The sequence below is a fragment of the Trachypithecus francoisi genome, unplaced genomic scaffold (assembly GCF_009764315.1).
Source record: "Trachypithecus francoisi isolate TF-2019V2 unplaced genomic scaffold, Tfra_2.0 Lachesis_group12, whole genome shotgun sequence".
Taxonomy (NCBI): domain Eukaryota; kingdom Metazoa; phylum Chordata; class Mammalia; order Primates; family Cercopithecidae; genus Trachypithecus; species Trachypithecus francoisi.
Window position 1 is genome coordinate 120,037,701 of NW_022681457.1, and position 21,238 is coordinate 120,058,938.

The window sequence follows — 21,238 nt, forward strand, 5'->3', positions numbered from 1 at the left end:
TCCCCAGGGCATCCCCTTCGCTGCTTATCAGGAGCACGAGGCACTGCGGGCGCCAAGGCCAGGTGGCCAGGGTGTGGGGTGGGCAGGGCCTCGGCATCTGTGCCCACCCCTCTCTCTCTGGACAGTGTGGACAGGAGGCGGGGGCTAGGCCATCTTCTCTGCCTCCCTGGGTGTCCGCACTATCCTCACGGTGCCCCCGCCTCTGTCTGCATCTCCACCCTGCAGCCCCTCCCTGAGCCTCCGGACCTGGGCAACCTCACCTCCACCACCCTCCCGGCCCTGAGTGGAGGCTGTTTCCTGCATTCACCCTCCAAGGTCCAGGCGGCCGTTCTGGGGTTGGACTCCCTCTACGGAAGCACCCAGGGTGGTTCCAGTCCCTGGCTGGACGTTGGCTGATACTCCTCCTGGGAACAGTCCCCAGAACCAGCCATCGCAGCGGGAATTCCGGGACGGTGGAGGTTGCTGTTACCCTGAAAACAGCGCTGTGCTTTCTACCAAGGAAAACCCGGACACTGGCTGTCGGAGCCGTGCAGGGACATCGCAGTCAACAGGACTGTCACTGTGTGGGATCGTGATTGAGTTTCCTTTGAAGTAAGTTCCTTGGGGACCCCGTGGGGGCTGCACTTGGCCAGGACTGAATTCTGCAATGGCAGCTGCAGACAACAGGTCCGGCCGACTTCCGCTGCCCCGAGAACTCGCAGGGAGGCGTGACTCGCTCCAGCTACAGTCAAAGCAGAGACCTACGGTGGTGGCCCTGAAATAATCTCATTTCTTTTCGCCTCAGGGATGACTTCACCGAAAACGAACCCTGCATGTCATTGAGCCGACGATGAAGCGCAAAGCCGAGCCCCTCACGCGTCAAGGCTCTTCGGGGGACACCAGGCGTCCTTCCGGAAGGGCCAGGGCCTTGGACCTTGGGGCGGGGACACAGGAATAAAAGTCGTCACCTCCTGCGCCTCTCCGCGGCTCGCTTGCCAGGGTAGAGTCCACTGCCCGGGTCTGGGAAACCAGGCTTCGCTCCGAGAGACCCCGAAGCAGCCTGGTCCGGACGCTTGCTCTGCCGCATGGAGCCCCTGCCCTTCTTGATATCCAGACGCGCCACCTGCTTCCTCGGCGCCCATGAGGAGTCAGCGCGTGCTCTAGGGACAGAGGTGTCTAGCCCAGGAGAAGGTAACTCGGAGGCCAAAAGCCATGTTAGGCTTTGCTGCAAGCATCTTGGGCAAATAATTTGAGGGGTGATGTTTAGGGCCTCGTACCAGGGATCACATGCAAGGCTGATCTGGGCTAAGTCCCTGCTAAGGGTTCACCTTCCAGAGACAGTGGCCTTGCTGTGTCGGCTGAAGGAGCCGGGCTGCTCACCAGGCCTGGCTGGTCAGTGACAGACCCCGACTCACAGTGACTATCAGTCACGTTTATTGTGACGCCAGAACGTCCCTGACCCAGCAGAGAAGAGGCCACCCGGAGACTCAGGGAGGAGCCAATGGGCTCATTTACCATGGGCTTCTCACTCTGCACTGCCCCCAGGAGAGGACCCGACTCCCCGCTGCCCCCAGGACAGGGCCCGACTCCCCGCTACCTCCAGGAGAGGACCCGACTCCCCGCTGCCCCCAGGACAGGGCCCAGACATGCTTTTCCCTGGGCTCAGAAAGTGAATCTGTCCGTGACAGAGGCCTGGCCTCTCACAAACTCCACTGAGGCTGTGCTCCAGAGGCCAAGACAAGGCAGGGAGAGGCCTCGGATTCGTTTCCCGGGGATGCCAAGACAAATCACCACAGACCAGGGGGCATAAAACAACACACATTTACTGTCTCACACTCACGAAAGCAGGAAGTCCAAAGTTAGCCTCACTGGGCGGAAATGAGGGCGCTCCCTCTGGAGGCTCCAGTACGGAATCCTCTGCAGCCTCTCCCAGCTTCCAGGGGCCACCGACGTTCCTGGGTTTGTGGCTACCTCGCTCCGGTCTTCAAGACTGGCATCTTCCAATCCCCACCCCGTCCCACATGGCCGTCTCCGCAGGGGGTGACCACGTCTCCTCTGCGACTCTCTGATGAGGACACTTGTGATGGAATTTAGGGCCTCCAGGGTGGTCCGGATATCCCCCCGTCTCGGGATCCTGCACCTTATATCACCCCCGCATGGACCTCGCGGTATCAGGCAACTCTCAGGGTTCCAGGGCTTAGGAGGGGTATCTTGGCGAGGGGCGAGGTGGAGGCATCTGCAGCTGACCGCACTCACTGGGGTGGGCCCCTGGTCTAGTGAGAATGATAGGTTGGGGAGTGGCAGTGGCCAGGCGGGGTTTCACTGCTGCTGGCCAGTCGAGGACAAGAGCTGTCAGCCATCGTGGGCAGTGGGGACAGAGTGATCATTGGGAGATTTAGCTCAGCATGTGCTTTAATCGTGGCTGATTGATCAGGATCTCTGGGATCAACCAGATGGAAGGCCTAGTGAAGTGGAGCTCGACCTACAAGGCAGGTGTCCTCCGTGTCTACCCACCAGAAGCTTCACTTGTGGTGTCCCCATGAGGAGTCCCAGCCACTTGCTCAGCTTCGGCACCAGCCAGGCCGCTCTCCCCAGGGTCCTGGAGCCTTCAGGAAGGTCCCCTACACTCTCACAAGGAGGAACTTGGACGCTTCCCCTGCACTGGCCCCAACCAGGTCCACAGCAGGCTGTGCTCGACAGCAGGGATCCAGCCAGGCCATCTGGGAGCAGACTGTGCCGATCTGCTTCCTGGGGACCCTGAGCCCCGTGCAGCCTGCAGTCCAGAGGAAAGCGACACCTGTGGTCACGTCCACTTCCACGTGAGCTCCATGGCCTGAGCCACGTCCACAGTCCCGGAATGCATGATCGGACTGGACACAGTTGGCCATTGGGAGAATCCCCACGTTGGCCCCAAACCCACAGAATGACGCCTGTTGGGGTGGGGAGAGACAGCAGACACCCCTGAAGCTTCTCTCTACCCAGGAGAGGAAAGCCAGAGCAGCACAGCACCCTGTGGTGAGGCTGAGGCTGGGCCTGGAGAAGCAAGTGCAGGGATTCCTGGCACTGTGGCCTGTGCGGGAGGCAGATGGATCTCAGAAGGTGACCCTGGACGAGGGTTGCACAATCTCAACACTTAGGACTTTGGGGACAGATGACCCTTTGTGGTGGGGCCGACCTGGCCTTCACAAGGTGTTGGCAGCTTCCCTGGCCCTCCCCTACTGGAAGCCTGTGACATCCCCCGAAGGTAACCACCATAAATGTGTCTGGCACTGCCCAATGTCCAGCCACCCCCACCCCCAACTGAGAACCACTGCTGGGGATTCTCCTTGGCTTCACTCAGGGGACCCAGCTGCTGACACTTTTCCAACCATGGAATCTCCACTGAGGGAGCGGGTCCCCCGGGAGAAGGCACAGGACTGGCCACTGGGAACGTGGCTTCCTGCGATCCCGGAGCATGAGCTTCCACCTGGCACAGGTGAGGGTTCATCTTCACAGCCCTGCCCAGGGCCCGCTTCACCCTCCTGATCACCCCTCCCACACCCTCTACAGGGATCTTGCTCACTGGGAGGTCCTGGGGCCACCGCTCTGGTCTCCCTGCTGATGACATCACATCAGTTGTTCCTGATGGTCAGAGAGAGCAGCAAGCATCTTGTTCGACTTTGTAGAACACACACGCGTCAGCGACCAGGCAGTATGTCCTTGAAATGTAGGGCCCCAGCATGTGGCTGAGGGTCCTGCCACCCTGGCCTGACGTTACCGTGCCATCTGCTGCCTGGGCCTAGAAAGAGAAACAGCATCTGGGGGCCTCCTCGGATCTCAGACCCTGAGATGCTTTGCTGGCCTCTGCAAGGTCAGAGGTCTTCATGGCAGATAGGGCTACTGTGTGGAACCTCAGAAAAGCTACAGAGGGAAGAACGAGGTATAGACGCCCAGGGCCAAGAGCAGTGCTCTCCCCCGAGGCCCCGTGCTGTCTTTCTGAGAAAAGCCCAGACCCAGTGGCTGACCACAAGATATCCAACCTGAGGGCTCCTTGTCGGCCAGGCACTGTCTGAGCCAGGAGGCCGCAAGGATGAGCCTAGTGGCAGCAACCCATGGTCCCGAGGGACAGCCCATGAGGCTGAGGGAGGCAGAAGCAAGAGGAGTGATGAGGCGGCTGGCACTGCCCCACACCCCGCTCACGTGCGCCCCCTCCTCATCCCACACAATACAGCTTCGCCCACCTTGGACCGAAGACAAAAACTCGGGTTTGGTTCACAGCTGGTTCTGACTGTTTTCTGTGGACGGAAGTCGGCTGTGGCAGAATCACGGCTCTAACCCAGAATCCTGAGAAGGCAGCGGGAGGGAAGCGATGGAGGAGGCGAAGCTCCCGGCCACGGTCTGTTGTCCACTTAGTCCCGATGGAGAAACAGGCAGAGGTGGAGATACACATCTCCCAGCTCAGGAGACCTGCTGATGGCCCTGGCATGAGTGGGGCCTGGAAAGAGGGTGACTGGAGGACGGTAGACAGGGAGGCTGAGGGCAGGGTGTGCGGATGGCCCTTTGGGAGGGCATGGGGATGGCAGACATGAGGGCACCGAGGCCGTCTGCTGCAGGGGGTGCTGTCGGAATCCAGGCAGAGCCACACTCTGGGGAGGTCCCTTGTCCTCTCTCTGGGGCCTGCTACCCCATGCTTGCTCAGGGGTCCCACCCAAAGTGGCCAGGATGGCAGGGATGGGGTTTGTCATGGGTTGAGTGGTGACCCCAAAAAGATACGTTCATGTCCCAACTCCCAGGACCTGTGAACGGGACCTTATTTGGAAATAGAGTCTTATTTTTTGCAGGGGGGAATGGAGTCTTGCTCTGTTGGCCAGGTTGGAGTGCACTGATGCAATCTCAGCTCACTGCAATCTCTGCCTCCTGGGTTCAAGGGATTCTCCTGCCTCAGCCTCCTGAGTAGCTGGGATTACAGGCACCCACCACCACATCCCATCAATTTTTGTATTTTTAGTAGAGACACGATTTCACCTTGTTGGTCAGGCTGGTCTCAAACTCTTGACCTCAAATGATCCACATACTTCAGCCTCCCAAAATGTTGGGATTACAGGTGTGAGCCATGGCACCCAGCCTGGAAATAGAGTCTTTGCAGATCTAATCAAGTTAAGCTGAGGCCCTTGGGGTGGTTTCTAAGTCAATGTGAGGGGGAAATGCTGCATGGAGAGGGAAATGCTGCATGGAGACAGACACGTGGGTACAGTGTCCTGTGATGACAGAGGCTGAGGTCGGGTGAGGCAGCCACAGGCCAAGGAAGCTGATGAGGAGCCACCGGGGACAGGGAGGGTCTTTGGAGGGAGATGGCCCTGCCCATACCTTGATTTTGCACTTGTGGCTTCCAGACCAGAGACATTCCTGCAGTCAGTTCTAAGCCACCTGGTTTGTGGTGCTTTGTGGTGGCAGCCCATACTCTAGAGACCAGGCACAGCTCAGCAACATGGTCTCTCCTGGACAAGGTGAGCCGGGCGACCAGCACAGTCGTGGGACCCGCATACCGCACGCGCCCAAGCAGAAACCACCACTGGGGCCCCTGGCGGCGGCTTTTCCTTGGACTTTGTGCCACTCACTCACGGGTGCCTGGTGGGTGACCTTGGGACCCTGAAGTCATGGGGGCACCGTGGAAGGGGCTTCGGGGAGTCCTTTCTGGGCTAGACTTGCCTCCCTGCTCCAATGGCTCCACCCCACGCACCTGCCTCTTGCCTTTCTTGCCATCGCGGCACTCAGCGCCATACTGTTTCCGGCCATGGAAGTCAACTCACAGAGCCTCTCGGCAATGGCTGGCAGGCGTCCTTGCAAATCTTTGGTCCATGGCATTCCCCACCCCTCTGCTGGCCTAGTGAAGACCCAGTTATGGTGCCCATTGGACAAGCACTCCCTGAAAGGCTGGGCTTCTATCTTCAGGTGCAATTTATGTTTTAAACAAGCCATGGTGCCATTCTGCAGCCAACATACCCAGGTCCCAGCATACCCAGGTCCCAACATACCCAAGTCCCAACACACCCAGGTCCCAACATACCCAGGTCCCAGCATTGGTTGGATGCAGAAGGAGCTCCTGTCACTCACACCTGCAGCCCCACCCCTGGAACGCTGCCTTCCTGTCCCTAGGATGTTGGACTCTGCTGGTTTAGATGTCTTGGTCCTCAGCAGAATGCTTCCCCTGGTGACACAACAGCAGGTCTGCAGAGCTGGAAGTCAGTGTGGGCACTGAGCTGCTGGACTCTGTGTGCTCCAAATCCACAAGTAAGCCACAAGCTCCTGTGCCAGCCAAGGTGACAAAGCCCCTGCTGAGGGGGACCCCGGGACGCTGCCGTAGAGGAGAACGAGCAGCAGCCCAGGGCATCTCCGGGCGCCTCTGGGTACTGCCATGTGGCATTGTGAGAATTAGTAGGCTGCAGCCACCAAAACACAGAAGTAAAGGAACGAGCAGGGCCACTGAGGACTCAGCCCCTTTGGTGACAGCAACTCAGTTTCCCCCACCAGGGAGCAAACCTTGACCAGATGAGAGGCTGAGAGAGGGCAAACGAAACAGGGAATGTGGGTAAAAGAAATATGTTCCCATAAATATGCACTGCAGCACATGACCAGCTGCAGAAACCGAGACCACATAGAAACATGCACGTGCGTACTTACACAGGTGTGTGGGTGTACCTGTGTGCACACATGTGTAATGTGTGTACATGTGCATATGAGTGCATGTGTTTGCATGTGTGTGCATGTGTCTGCATGTGTGCATGTGTCTGCATGTGTGCATGTGTGTGCATGTGTAATGTGTACGTGTGCACATGTATGTGTGTGCATGTTAATGTGTGTGTGCATGTGTAATGTGAGTGCATGTGTGCATGTGTAATGTGTGTAGGTGTGTGCATGTTTGTATGTCTATGTGTATGTGTGTTGAGTACATGTGTGTTCATGTAGCATGTGTGCATATGTGTGTACATGTGCACATGAGTGCGCATGTGTTTGCGTGTGGTGTGTGTACGTGTGTGCATGTGTAATGTGTGTATGTGCATGCATGTGCGTGTGTGCATGTGTGCATGTGTAATGTGTGTAGGTGTGTGCATGTTTGTACGTCTGTGTGCATGTGTATTGTGTACATGTGTGTTCATGTAGGTGCATGTGTGCATATGTATGTACATGTGCACATGAGTGCATGTGTGTTTGCATGTGGTGCGTGTGTAATGTGTGTGCATATGTACGGTGTGTATGTGCATGCGTGTACATGTGTGCATGTGTGTGATGTGTGTAGGTGTGTGCATGTGTGTGTGCATGTGTGCACATGTAATGTGTGTAGGTGTGTGCATGTGTGTGCGCTAATTCCCTTCTTCCTCCCCTTCTCTCTCCCATTATTATTTCATAAATGGACGGTTAGCAGTGGTCAGCTTGACAATGTATTGTATGTGCTACAGAACAGCCAGATGATCTCACATTGACCTAGAAGAGCAGCTCACCCTACCCGAGACGCATTCTTAACCTGTGACCAGGCAGTGGCTCTCATGGCTGTGGGGCTTCTCCTCCTTTTACAGGAGGGCGGCGTGTGTTTCTTTTCACAACAGGCCAACCAGGCTTGTCCAGCAGCAGCACCCCCAGGCAGCCGCTGTCACTGTCTGGAAACTGCCACACGTGTAACGGGCGTGCACTGATGCAGGTTCCCTGAAGGGTGACGGTGCCCAGCATTTTCCTGGGGCCCCTCAGCTCCCAGCCTGCCCTGCCGCACTTTGAGATGCGGGCAAGGACCCAACAGACTCTTTCTCCCTTGCCCGCTGGCTTCCTGTCGGGTTCTGCCTGTGGGGCCCTGGGCCAGCTGGGAAGCGAGCGCTGAGGAGGACTTGGCCTGGCCACCCCTGCCAGCTCTTCACCAAGCAGTGGTGCTCGGTCCTGGCGGCTGCAGCTGGTTCTGGTCTCCAGCTTCTCTGGGGACCCCATTGAGCTGGTCCCACTGTGCCCTCTCTAGCAGCATCCCAGCTCTGAAGGGGGACCCCTGTGCTGTGGGGCTGACCTCTGAGTGTCTGGAACCTATGGCCCCAGCCTGCTCCCAGCTTCCCTCACTCACCAGCCCTGGGCTACCCTCAAGGGCTCTTGTGACCTGCAGACGGCCACGGCTCCTGAAACCGACGCCTTCATCAAGTCCCCTCTGTGGAAACACTCAGTGTGACCAGTGCTCCTGCTGGACCCTGGCCAGGTCAGAGTTCTGGGGACTCGAGAGGCCGCACAGACAGCAGCTCTGCAGGGCACCGACAGGCCATGGCAAGTGCCTACCAGAAGTAGCCAGATTTCCCCAGACATTGCAGTCAGGAGCCAAAATGATGCCTGTCGAGGCAGAACTGTCTGTCACTAAGCAGAACGCAGCAGTGACCCCATGCCAGCCATAGCCCCAGCCCCTCGCCCCCGACACGTCAGCTCCCTCAGCCTATGGAGGACTCATGTGGGCTGAACTGTGTTCCACAAAATTCATAAGTTGCAGTTCTCAGCCCAGGACCTCGGAATGTGACCTGACTTGGGAATAAACGTTCATTTGACAGAACAGTGGAGGTAAGGGGCCCACTGGAGTGAGGGGACCCTCGTCCACCATGAGGGGTGCCCTCGCACAAAGGGAGGGTGTGGACACAGACACACAGGCAGAGAGGCGCCCCATGAAGCTGGAGCCAGAGCCTGGGCAGCGCTCCCAGGAGCCGAGGAGCAGCGAGGAGTGTGCCACACAGCCGCGGGTGGCAGAGGCCTGGGGTGGATTTGCCCTCTGAGCCTCTGGAAGGAACCAGCTCTGCTCTTACCTTGATCTCAGACCTCCAGCCTCCAGAGCCGTGAGGGAATAAACATCTGTGGTTCAAGCCCCTGCACCCGTGGTACTCGGTGGCCGTGGCCCCAGGACGTCCTCGCTGCAGCCGTGCCAGGCTGAGCACAGCCTAGGAAGGCCAGCGGCCCCACCACACTCTGCGGTTTTCAGTCTGTCTGCAAGTCACCAGGTGTGGCTCCAACATTCATCGCCATGTGTACCCTCACAGCTGGTGCACAGGCGCCCCAGGAAGGAAGTCAGGGTGGGGAGGGAGCTGCTGGAGGACAGAGAAGGAAGATTCGCCACCCCGGCTGACCAAGATTAGGTCCTGGGAGCCAGCATCTCAAGGCAGCCGACACACGTGTAAAGGAAGCAGCCCTGTGAGGACAGCGCCCACGTCACTCATCCAGCACTCACTCGGACGAGACACCCTCCAGAGGGTGGCACACTCAAGATGGGGCCCTCCCCACCAGGCAAAGCAGCAGAGACACCTCCAGCCAAGCCAGGACCCTTGACCTGGGGAGGCCTGGGCCCCTCTAGAAAGAAGGTCCCTTCCACAGAGGCCACATCTCCTGAAAACAAGCTTGGCTGGGGCCCCGGGGTCCTGAGATGTAGCGATCTGTCCCGTTGCTACCTGGGTCCCCTGAGCAAGTTTGGAACCTCCTGAAAGGGACAGACGTTGGCAAACCCATGGGTTGTACTACTGATAAGGGTGTCTTTGAGAAAACAGAAGTTGTCCCTGTGTGGCACTGGGGGTGAGCCAAGGCCCAGGCAAGCTCAGAGTGGAGCCGCCGCTGGGGCTGGATTCACAGGCCCTACCAGGGCCAGGCGAGCCTGGGACCGAGGGGCCACCACCCCATGGCATGGGAACTGCCCCTTCCCATGCCCAGCACGGGGCCGAGACCCAGGGCATGGGGGGCTGGAGTCTCCTGCTGGGCTGCAGACCACCGAGAGCTGGGGGGAGCAGCATGAAGGGGTCCTCGCTGCCCAGGGTGGGAAAGTCAGAGTTGGGCAGGTCCCGGCCACCCAGCCCAGGCCTTTATCATGGAGTCGCCACAGCGACTTTATCATGGAGACTCCCACTGCAGCAAGCCTCCTTGCAACAGGGCCGGCCTGGGTCAGGGGAGGGGTCTCTGGGTGGTGGACAGTGTGGAGAGCGAGCCATCAAGATCAGGCTGGCACCCAGGCCACGCCAGAGCAGAAGAGTGAATGACTGCTGAGCCCATGAGGTCCCCAGGGGCACAGAGGTGCACGTGTGTACATGCAGGTGCATCGTGTGCAAACGTGTGCACATGTGCATGCAGGTGTGTGCATGCGTGTGCACATGTGTGTCATGTATATTATGTGGGCATGCATGTGTGGGTTTGTGCTCATGTGTCCATGGGTCATGTCTGTGCATCTGTGTGTGGGTGTACCTGTGCACATGTGTGGATGTGGCATGTGTATGTATGTGTGCATGCCTGCTGGGGTGTGTGGTATGTATGTTTTGTGTGCATCTGTGCATGTGTATATCTGCATGTGTACACTGCCAAGTGCCGTGTGTCACATGTCATGTGCATGCATAGGTAGGTACCTGTCTGTGTGACTGTGAGCTGTAACTCTCAGATGAGAAAGGAGAGCTTCTCCTGCTCCCTCCTGCGTGAAACTGGCCCCTCACCCACTGCCCCACAGAAGATTGCTGTCCCAAGGATAGGCCTGGGGTTCCCTGACAGGGTGGGAGCCCTAACCCTCCAGGTCCTGAGGCAAACCACACTGTCTCCAGGAGTCCAGGAGTCCACACTCCGCCTGGAGCAGGGTGGAATGGAGTGGAGTGCGCGGGGTGGGGTGGAGTGTTCGGGGTGTGGTGGAGTGTGCAGGGTGGGGTGGGGTGTGCAGGGTGGGATGGAGTGGGTAGGGGTGGGTGGGCTGCATCCTCTCCCCTCTCCTCTGCCCCTGGGCCCGGGGAGATGTTCAAGATCACTGGCTGCAGCCCCCTGTGCCCCCAATACTTCCCCCAGAGACCTGCTGATGGCCAGGGCCTACACACCCAGGCAGAGCAGATGACACCCCACAGATGAGAACGGATAAGGGCCAGGCAGCAAAGCTGCTGGACAGGGAGGCCATCGCTCTGCACAGGAACTTCCTGAGTGACCACGGGCAAGGCCAGCCCCTCCCTCTGTGCCTCAGTTTCCCCTCTTTAACAGAAGCATGGGCTGGACTGCTCCAGCCCTTCCAGAGTGAAGATCCATGTCTCATGTGTGTCCCTGTGGCCAACATTCATCAGAGACCATTAGGGCAGAGGACCAGTTTCCCAGCGAGGGGACTCTGAAGGCGGGACCCCTGCAGCCCTTGTGTGGGCAGACGCAGATGTGGACACGTCCACTTCCGGCCAAGCCCCCATTCCTTGAGCCTGGGGTCTGCATGGGACAGGGCCCTGCTGCCCGCCTGCCCCGAGGGGTCCCCTCCCCACCCGCTCCTGGAGTGGTGCCGTCTCTCCACTTTCTTGGGCTGTAGCTCTCGGCCTAATTATCCATAACCTTCTGTTCGAAGACCGCTGTCCTTGCCTGATAAAAACCAGTAACTTTGAAAGCAAACTGGGTCTTAATTTTCCTTGACAGCCCTGCTTGAAGCATGCAGGCCGAGCTGGGGTTTAATTAAATGCACATTCGTATTCCAAACAAATTAAGTACAATTAAGGACTCTGAGTTATGGATATCTATCACTCCGTGATGTTTTTGTAAAAATTACCCCATCAAGATCAAAGTCGGAGGATCCCTGCCTTAATTGCTTCATTAGGGCGCCGTGCACCAGGCTTCGCGAGCGTCGGCCCTGGTGTCTCTCTGGGAATTACTCAAACGACGGCCCTCACAATAATTGCTTCCATATTTCTCTCCCGGAGACGTTCTGGGCTCCATGGATCAAATGCAATGGCTTCAGGAACCCACCTCGGCTCAAGTCCCCTCGGCAACGGCCGAGGCGTTTTTATGGCGCCTGCTCTGAGGCCCCACTGGGCTGGCTGGTGGGTGGGCTGCGCCCTGCCCCGCCCAGGCTTGGCCTCTGAGCCAGGGCAGCTGGTGGCCCAGGGAGGGGGGCCTGGGCCAGCTCACAGGTCCACCAGACAAGTGACCCCCGCCAGGCCTGCCCTCTGCTGGCTTGACAGCCATCCCGGGGCCCTCTGCACTGCCCAGCCTTTCCCTCCTCACTTCTTGCTTTAAGCCATGCATTGGGGACAGGCATCCCCACCCAAAGTCCTAGGTCTATAGGAAAGCCACTTGCAAATGGCTGCCAGGGCTGAGACCACGCAGGGGCAGGACCCTGGCTGGCTCTGGTTCTGAGACCCTGAGGCCACTGGGCCAGGTGCAGAACCTCCCAGCCCCCGGGGCTGTGGCAACCCTGGCTCCACACCACCAGACCCTTCCCTGGAACCCACTTCCCAGCTCTGGAGCAGAAAGGAAATGCAGCTGCTGCCCCGACCCTTCCGGGAAGGGGTGTAAAGCCGTAGCCACCAGGGGCTCTCATCCTGGGCCCCAGCTTCTCTCAGCCCTGAGTGGACGCACAGCAGCCAGAACGGAGTCACCAGGGATCCAAGCAGCATTGCCGATGAAACAGAGGGTGCAGGCACCAGAGAACCTGGACCCACAGGAACCACTTCCTCGAGCTGAGTACGTCCCGTGCAGGATCTAGAACATCCTTACCCCAAATAGGAGTCCTTGTTGATCTGAAGCTCACGTTTAACTGGGTGCCTGCACTCTCCTTGGCTTAATCTGGTCACTCCAGTGGGAGAACTCGCTCTCAAGGAGGCTCACCCTCTCCATAGATGCCCCGGGGCATGAGGGCGCCGGCACCCAGCCCTGGGGACCTCACCTCCTGTCTGGCCCCAGAGCCGGGCCCGTGAGCCTCCTCAGGCACTCTCTGCCTCCACGGCCCTGCCTCCTTCGGCTTCCCCTTTGTGGAGGGGGTTGGGGGATACGTTGGGACCCATGTGGAGGCCGCCTAGGCCAAGGGTGTGCCCCATGGGGGTTTGGGGTTTGAATAATGTCCCCAAAAGATGTGTTGGAGTCCTAACCCTCAGGACCTGGGGATGCGGCCTTACCTGGAAGCTGGGTCATTGCAGACATCATTGGTTCAGGTGAGGTTGTATTGGAGTAGGGTGGGCCCTACTAGTGTGACCGGTGTCCTTATAAGCAGAAAACAGAGGCACAGAGACCCCCACAGAGGGAAGACAGCCCAGTGATGGTGGAGGAAGAGGTGGGAGAGAGGCGGCCACAGCCAAGAGCTGCCTGAAGCTCCCAGGGCCTGGAAAAGGCAGGAGTATCCTCTCCCAGAGCCTTCCCAGGGAGCCTGGCCCTGAACACCTGGATTTTAGGCTTCCAGTCCCCAGATCATGAGAGAATCAATGTGTATTGTTTTAAGCCGCAACAACTCAATGTGTGTTATTTTAAGCCACAGTAACTCAATGTGTGTTATTTTAAGCCACGATAAATCAGTATGTGTTATTTTAAGCCACAATGGTTGCCTTTGTTGCAGCATCAACAGGAAACTCATCCCCACCCCTGGGAGGATGAGGCCCAGCGGGGGCGGGGGACAGGCACGCCCCTCAGCCTCGAGGCTCCAGAAGGCAGACAGGGGAGTGAGGGTGGGTGGGGCCACCTGCTCAGTCTGCGTCCTCCAGGGTGGGCCATCCCATCTGGTCTTTGCTGGTGAGAACACATTTCAGATGCCAGGCAGCAACCTCACCATAGCCATCCTCTGCCCAGACCCCCATGGGTTCAGCCTGCCCTTCCCGTGGGACCCACAGGCAGAAAGCCAGGACCCCAGCCCCGGGCCCTCACCCATCTTGTGTCCGACAGCTCCCTTCCAGGGCAGCAGGTGCACTTGGGTCCTGACTTCCAAATGGGACCATCACAGGCACCCTCTGGCTCGTACAAGGGTGGGAAGCACTCCCCAGTGTGAGGGGTCACTGTCCCCAGAGCCACATGTGCTGGCCAGAGGGTGGAGGCAGAGAGAAGAGACTGGGGCTTAGGGACCCTCTGCAGAGGAGCGAGTCTGCAGAAGGGGGGCCAGTGCCCCTCCAGCCCCTGCGATGGGCTCCTCATCCCCCAGGCCCAGGTGCCTCCCATGCCCTCACACACAGGGTCTCCCCACCCTCCTCTACCCTCCTCCACCCACCTCTCTCCACCTCCGTCCACCTCCCTCCACCCCAGAACTGCCCTGCCTAGAAATGCCCCACCCGGAAATGCTCCTGTCTGGAACTGCAGTGCAGGGTCAGGGGCCTCCCTCTGAAGTCTCCAGGCCATTCTCTGTCTGCTGCTTGGTCACCGTCACCAAGCATGGGACACAGGCCCCAGCTTCCCATAGCTCGGCCCCCACCCTTGGCTTCAGGGCCCCCACTTCCCCACCTTCCTCAGCCCCCGGCCACCCCCTCCTGGTCCTCCCATCACCTGTCCCCCTGAGCCCCAGCGGCCTACCTGGCCTCAGCCCTCAGGGTGTCTGCTGAACCAGCAATGTCCACACTCAGCCAGAGTTGACCCCGACAGTCCTCAGGGCAGGGACAGGGACAGAAGGGGCCCCAGTACCTGAATCAAGGCCCCAAGCCACCGTCCCCCACCCATATAGATGAAGCTCCTGCTATGTCCTCGGGGCCCTGGGAGCCAAGGGGGACCCTTCTGTGTCCATCCCATGGCCACTTCCAGTCCTGCCCCCGCCCTGTAACCACGCTCCCCACTAACACAGCACTGGCGGCTGCCTCCCAGATCCCAGCATCGTTTCCCAAAGTTTGATGTCTGGGGGTGCTCCTGAGAGTGGCAGGCACATCCCAAGGTGACCCCAAGTCACCCCCTTGTGTGACCACCTGCCCTGAGATTTGCATCCGGCCAGCAGCGTATGGTACAGGAGCAAGCGAGTCACTCCCTTGCTCACATGTTATGAAGACATGTCTCCTGCTGCCTGGAGGAAGTGAGCTGCCCAGCAGAGAGGCCCCCAGGGCAGAGGATGGTGGGGCCCTAGGAGCTGAGAGTGGCTCCGGGTTGATGGCCCCAAGAACATGGGAGCTCAGTCCCGTAACAAGGAAATACTTCTGCCCGCTGCCGGGATGAGCCTGGAAGTGGGTCCCTCCCTAGTGGAGCCCGCAGATGAGAATGCAGCCGGCTCTGGGCCGGGGAACCCGTGCGGTGACGAGTGGGTGTCTGCCATCCGCCTGCACTGTGCAGTGTGTGTTGGTGCCGCACGCAGCATAGATCACCAACACGCCGTGCCTCAGAATGCAAGGACCAGGCAGGGGGCCAGCTTTGTGGGCAACTGTGTTTCAGCAAAATGAAACAGGTTTCCTTCCCCTTCCCTGACACAGGGCACGTGTCCTGTCACCTCCCAGGGGTCCACAGGAGCCACCTCTGCTCACCCAACCTGCCCCTTGCACAGGCCAAGCACAGCACCGCTGGCCAAGCAGCCCTGAAGGGTGAAGGCCCCGTGCATGATGCCTAGGCAGCCATGCCCGCCCATGCCAGGCCCTTCCCACTCCCCAGTCCGGCTGTGTGGCTCTGCCCCTGCTTCTTTGCCCCCCATCCCCCGTCCCTCCCGAGGGACACTCTTCCTCCTTCCTCAGTTTCCCCCTAAACGCCACTTGGTCTCCAGAGCCTTCTCTGGCCTGCCCAGAAAACAGGGGATCCTCTGCCCTGGGCCCTGGGCCTCCTTCACACACCAAAGGGCCCTCAGCTCCCCTCACTGTGGGGCATGCGACAGCCCAGAATACAGGCACCTGGTACCAGACCACAGACTGTGCATGCAGTAGCACTTAATACACGCCTGCTGGTGCGTGCACGTGTGGGACGGGGCCAACTGTGGTAGGAGGCACCTTCTCCCTCCCCATCAGCCGTTCCACACCCGGCATTACCATGTCTGTCACCCAGCTCTGGGCCTGCTGGTCTGGAACACAGACAGTGGGGACAAGCTGTCCACCAGCTTCCTGAGGCCTCATCGAGAGCCGGGCCTCAGCCAGCCCTACAGCCCAAGGGAGCAGGCAGGGCTCTCCTGGAGGGTGAGTACCCCTCCCTAGGGACACACAGGGGCTTAGGGTCACCACCGACCTCCAGGGGCCACAGAAGCAAGCTCCAAAGAGGGGCCAGCCCTGCTCCCCTCCCACACGGGGGGCTCTGCCCTCAGCACTGTCCTCTCCAAGCTGGGGCTGGAGTGGCAGGTTAGGGGAGGGGCTGCCCACACGCTTCCTCTGGCCCAGAGCTGTACCCACGGGCGTGCACATTTGACAGGCCACTTAGTGTGGCCCCAAGCATGGCGTGGGCATTTGTGGGAGTGTGAGATCGTGGGGTGAGGGGCTCCTGAGTGGGGGATGCACTGGCCGGGTGTGAGGGTGGACAATGGGTCTCATCTGGGAAACAGCCTAAAGCGGGATGAGTTGGAACCGGAAATTCTGTACCCAGAGTCCTCTTCTTCCCCCCTCCCCACTCCTCCCCACCCTCTCCTTTCCCCACCCCCCTCCCCACCTCTCCTTCCCCCACCCCTCCCCACCCTCTCCTTTCCCCACCCCTACCCACCCTCTCCTTCCCCCACCCCTCCCCACCTCTCCTTCCCCACCCCTCCCCACCCCTCCCCACCCTCTCCTTCCCCCACCCCTCCCCACCCTCTCTTCCCCCACCCCTCCCCACCCTCTCCTTTCCCCACTCCTCCCCCACCCTCCTTCCCCCACCCCTCCCCACCCTCTCCTTTCCCCACCCCTACCCACCCTCTCCTTCCCCCACCCCTCCCCACCCTCTCCTTCCCCCACCCCATCCTCACCTTCTCCTTCCCCCACCCCATCCTCATCCCGCAGCACAGAAGGTCCCACACCAGCGTCACCTGAGCCAAGAAAGTCGTGTCCTGCCGCAGAGGTGCTGGGTGGGGTCCGCGGGGCCGGCCACAGGGGAATGGAGCACAGGGTGGTTCCGGGGCAGATCTTCAGGAAGATGCTGAGCAGGGCCCGGTGGCATCCAGTGTGGCCACAGATCCTGGGCCTGGGAGTGGAGCCGTCCTTGTAGTTATGGACACAGACGATGGGGAGGGGACCAGCTGAGTCAGTGTTGGTCACTCAGAAAATGAGTCCCTGTGGCAGTAACAAATATGTCAGGAAAACTGAGGTCTCAAGAAGCCCTGGTCAGAGGCACGTCCTGCCCACAAACAATGATGTGCATTGAAACAGTGGCTCTGCTGGGAGTCTGGGAGGCTGGGAGGCCAGGAGGCCGGGCCACTGGGAGACTGGGAGGCTGGGAGGCCGTGGCACTGGGAGGCTGGGAGGCTAGGAGGCTGGGAGTCTGGGAAGCTGGGAGGTTGGGAGGCTGGGGTGCTGGGGTGTTGGGAGGCTGGGAGCAGGGGAGCCTAACCCCAGGAGTCCAGGCAACCAGGCCCAGCCCACCCCTGAGATGGCCACAGAGGTTATCTCTACCCAGATGTACAAATGCCCCTACCCAGGCAGCTCCCTCCCACCCCCGGCTCACAGGCACAGCAGCCCCCAGCCTCAGCTCCCCGGAAGGGTGGGTGCTGTGGGTGATGCTTTGGCAGGAGGCAGACTCCTGCGTGTTGAAATGCACATCCCTCCCCATGCCCACAAAGACGCCCCGGCACGGCCAGCAGAAGCCATAAAAATGCAAAAACCTCGGTGAGTGTTTGCAAAGTTCACCTGCCCACCGTCTCCAAGCGCGCGTCTGGAATAATGAGATCAAAGGCCACTGGGGCAGGGGTGGGGGAGGCAGGTCGTTACCATGGTTATTTATTAGTTTGTTCATTCACCCCCTGCTTGGTTCAGCCAAGATTTAAAAGAGTGGTTACTGTTTGTGCGTGAGTATCAATAACGGGTTCACAGAGCACTCTGCCAGCAGCCGCCGCTGGTGCACTTGACCCCACAGCCTCCATCCAGGCCAGATGCATGGCTCTTGTCCCTGGAGCCCTGTCCCCAGCCTGGTACTGCAGTGCTCAGCTCAGAAAGGGGTGGGGGGAGAAGGCTGCCAGGCCTCCTATGCCCTGCTGACGTCCTCCCGGCGTTCACACGCTATCCTCGGCATCCTAGTGTGAAGACAGAATAGGCCACTGCTCCACCCGGCCATCAGACAGATTCCCATTCCTTACACACTTTCTAATACAAACCAGGAGACCGCCTCCCACAGTGTCGTGCATTGCATAGAGTCTCCCAAATTCAGGCCCATCCAAGCCTCAGAATGAGGCCATGTTGGGGAATGTAATTAGTTAAGGAAGTTGAGATGAAATCGGCCCGGATTTGGGGTGGGCTCTAATCCAACGACTGGCATCCCTGTAAGAGAGAGGAGGACGCATAGACACATACACACACACACACACACACACACACACACACACACGAAGACAGAGACACACAGGGAGAAGACTGCATGAAGGAGGCAGGGCTGGGAGCAATTCACCCACAAGCCAAAGACCGCCTGGGACCACCAGGCGCTGGAAGGGGCCAGGAGGGTCCTCTCCCGGAGACGTCGTGGGGAACGTGGTCCTGCCGACACCTCGATTTCCAAATCTCGCCCTCCAGAACAGGGAGAGGATGGATATTTGTTGTTCTGAGTCACCAAGTTTGTGGTCCTTTATCCCTGTGTGGGCAGAAAGCTGGCCAACAGATTGGTCAGGACGCAGCTCCAGGTCCCCTGTGCAACCACCCAGCAGACTTGGCTCTGCCTCTCCTCTGGGAGTTCCCTCCAGCATCAGCAGCCTCTCTGAACCCCTTCCCACTGCGGGCCTCGCAGCAAACCCTGCCCACAGCTACAGAGACGTCAGCAGGACCCACAAAAACACGTTCACCGAAGTCATCTGCCTGGGGCAGAAAAGCGTGGCTCCACCCTGTCCTGTTTCTCGGGCCCAGGGCTTGCTCCCCAGAAAACAGGGGGCCCCCTCACTAAACACCAGCTTGTTGCTTGCTGCTGTGCCTCCCTGGAGGTCCCCACGTGAAAGTGGCCCAGCCCGAATGGGGGTGTTGGGGCTCCGGTGACCACTGCGGGCGTGTGTGTTCATTCTGTCCTGGAGATACAAGAGGGGACGGATGGGGAAAGGACGCGGTCGGCGTCCGAGACAGGGAAATACACGGAACCGTCCATTTCCAACCTGGGCAGAGAGCATTTGGTGGGGAGGAGGACATTGTCCTTTCGAGAACTCACGTCCCATCTGCCAGCTGAACTCACAGCAGACAGGCGTGGTGGGATTTTGCTGGACGGGCCAGGTAGGTGGCGAGAAAGGGGCCCAAACGTCAGCTTCCACAGCAACCCTGCTTCCTGGGAGCCCGGCCCAGGGCTCAGGGAGTCAGGCTACCATCCGTGAAGGCCAAGGGGCCTGACGGCTGTTCTTTTTCCTGCAGGTGAACACGAAGCCGTCAGGGCGGGCGCCCTCCCTGAGCTGTGACACTTCCCTTTGTCCTTTCCCTCCACCCGGGACACTGACTGCAAGTGAAAAGCCACGAATCTAAGCTTGACCGCTATTTGTTTTCCATAATAGTATCTTCTCAACCTTGAAACTACTTTCTGTTTTGAAAATTATCCGGCATCTGAAAAAAGCCGCATTTGAGGACGTGTACTGGCCAGGGTCCCTGAGACTGGGAGCCAGGAGCAAATAAATGAGTTCTGGGTCTGCTGATGCAGCCGGCGGGGAAGCGGACAGGGGTTCCTCCCGGGCACTCGCGCACCGGCCCCCTCTCAAAAGCCCACAGCTCCGGCTGCCCCCATACCAAGGGCTGGGTCCCAAGCTTTGCTGCTCCACCAGGAAACCAAATCCGGCAGGCGCTGACCTCTGGACTCAGAGATGGACTCACACCCACGAACAGACACAGACCTGGAACCATGTGGGAGGGATGGGGCTGGGGAGAGATTAAGAGGGGCTTGAGGTCAACATGAGGTCAACATGAATTACCCAGGATGGGTGTCCACAGTGGGTACCCGAAGGCCAACACGTGCACGTGTGGGACACACAGGCATGCCCACAGGCAATCATGTATGAAGGTCACACACACGCACAGGCACACGCACATGCACGCGTGTACAGGGCTCCCAGGGCACACACACTCAGGAACATATGTGTGTGCCCACACACACACACACGCACACAGTCCCAGCACTGAGGTCTGGACAGGGCCTAGCAAGCGCCGCCCCCACTATGGGCTGGAAAGTGGATGAAAATGCTTGCAGAGGGGCCAGCATCGGCCCAGCCTGGCCCAGCCCTGCAGCTGAGGCTGAAAGGGGCCACAGAGATTCACCTGCGCACAAGCTGGGCCCTGCAGGTCAGCAGCCCCCTCTGTACCATGAGCCTGCCGTTCCCAGGATCGGTCCTCCCCCCAACACAGGCCCTGCTCACAAGGCTAGCTGTGAGGACCTCCACCCTGCCCCTCAAGCAGGGGGCTCTACCATCTGGGCAGGCCTGGCCCCTGCCCAAGAGGGCCCCTCAGAGGCTCTGGAGATGGGTGAGAGCCCAACAACAGCCCAGGGGGCAGGACACGCTGGCCGGACCCAGCCCCAACCCCCAGCCCAAAAGCTCGGGGCTCTGTGCTGTGCCCCCAGCCCGGGTGCTGGGAGACAGGCTCTAGCCAGGTGCATCATGCATGCAAACGCACAGAGGGCGCCACGATGGCCCAGAACAGCCGCTCCCCCAAGAGCCAGGGACACTGGAAAAGGGGGACGGGCCTGGAGTGCAGCTGTGTGCCGCCCAAACGGCCAGGGCAGGGTCCCAGCAGGGCCAGGCAGCCTCAGCCCCACGGGCGGCTCGCCGTGTCCGCCTGGCCGAGCACAGGCTGGCGGCCCATTTGCTATTTTGAGGCGATGGGCGCAGCAGCTGAACCACTCAGTGCCACCGGGAGCCGGGTGGGGGGAGGAGGGCAGAACCTTCAGAACCAATGTCAATTTTCTGCATCAAATATTTTGATAATTAAACAAAGCTGATCAAGAGAGGCAAGCAGCACGGCTCCGGAGCTCAGGAAGCAGAGCCCATTAAATAGAGGGGCCAGAAAGTGCCCGAGGCGGCAGCCTCAGATTAATGACTTGGTGGTAATAGATTTTCCCAAGCTCAGCCGCACGGGGCAGCGGGGGCAGGGCGCGATCGGAGCTGGCGCCCGGAGACGCCGTTAAAGGAGCAGGGATGGTAAATCAAGGTGCCCACGCGGACAGTGGGGCCGGCCTCAGGCTGAGACCCACCCACCCGTGTCTGACCCCAGGTGACTGCTCCTGGGGTGATGAGGAGCTACGGTCCAGGTGCCCCGGACGCCCCCGGACCAGCAGGAAGTGTGCTTCCGGCACGAGGGGCGGCGCAGCGAGGCAGAGGAGACAATCCCGGCCTCTGACCTCTGTCCTTTGGCTGCACCGATGCATGTCTGGGTCCCGGGACAAGGACCCATGCCCCTGAGGGTGCCCTCTGTGCTGCCCACAGAAGGAAGGTCAGGCTGATGGGGCTGGCCGAATTCATGCCCCAGACCTCGCCCACCTGATGCCCGTTCAC

At 59.7% G+C, this 21,238-nt stretch overlaps 1 long non-coding RNA gene across 1 annotated transcript; it reads right to left on the reverse strand.

The window, feature by feature from the left end:
- Positions 1-1,800: 1,800 nt before the first annotated feature.
- On the reverse strand, positions 1,801-4,789 carry LOC117093415. The gene is made up of 3 exons (XR_004441137.1): positions 4,200-4,789; positions 3,542-3,757; positions 1,801-3,049 (listed from the first exon to the last, which is right to left on the reverse strand). It is a non-coding gene; the product is annotated as an uncharacterized LOC117093415 (long non-coding RNA).
- Between the last annotated feature and the right edge of the window lie 16,449 nt (positions 4,790-21,238).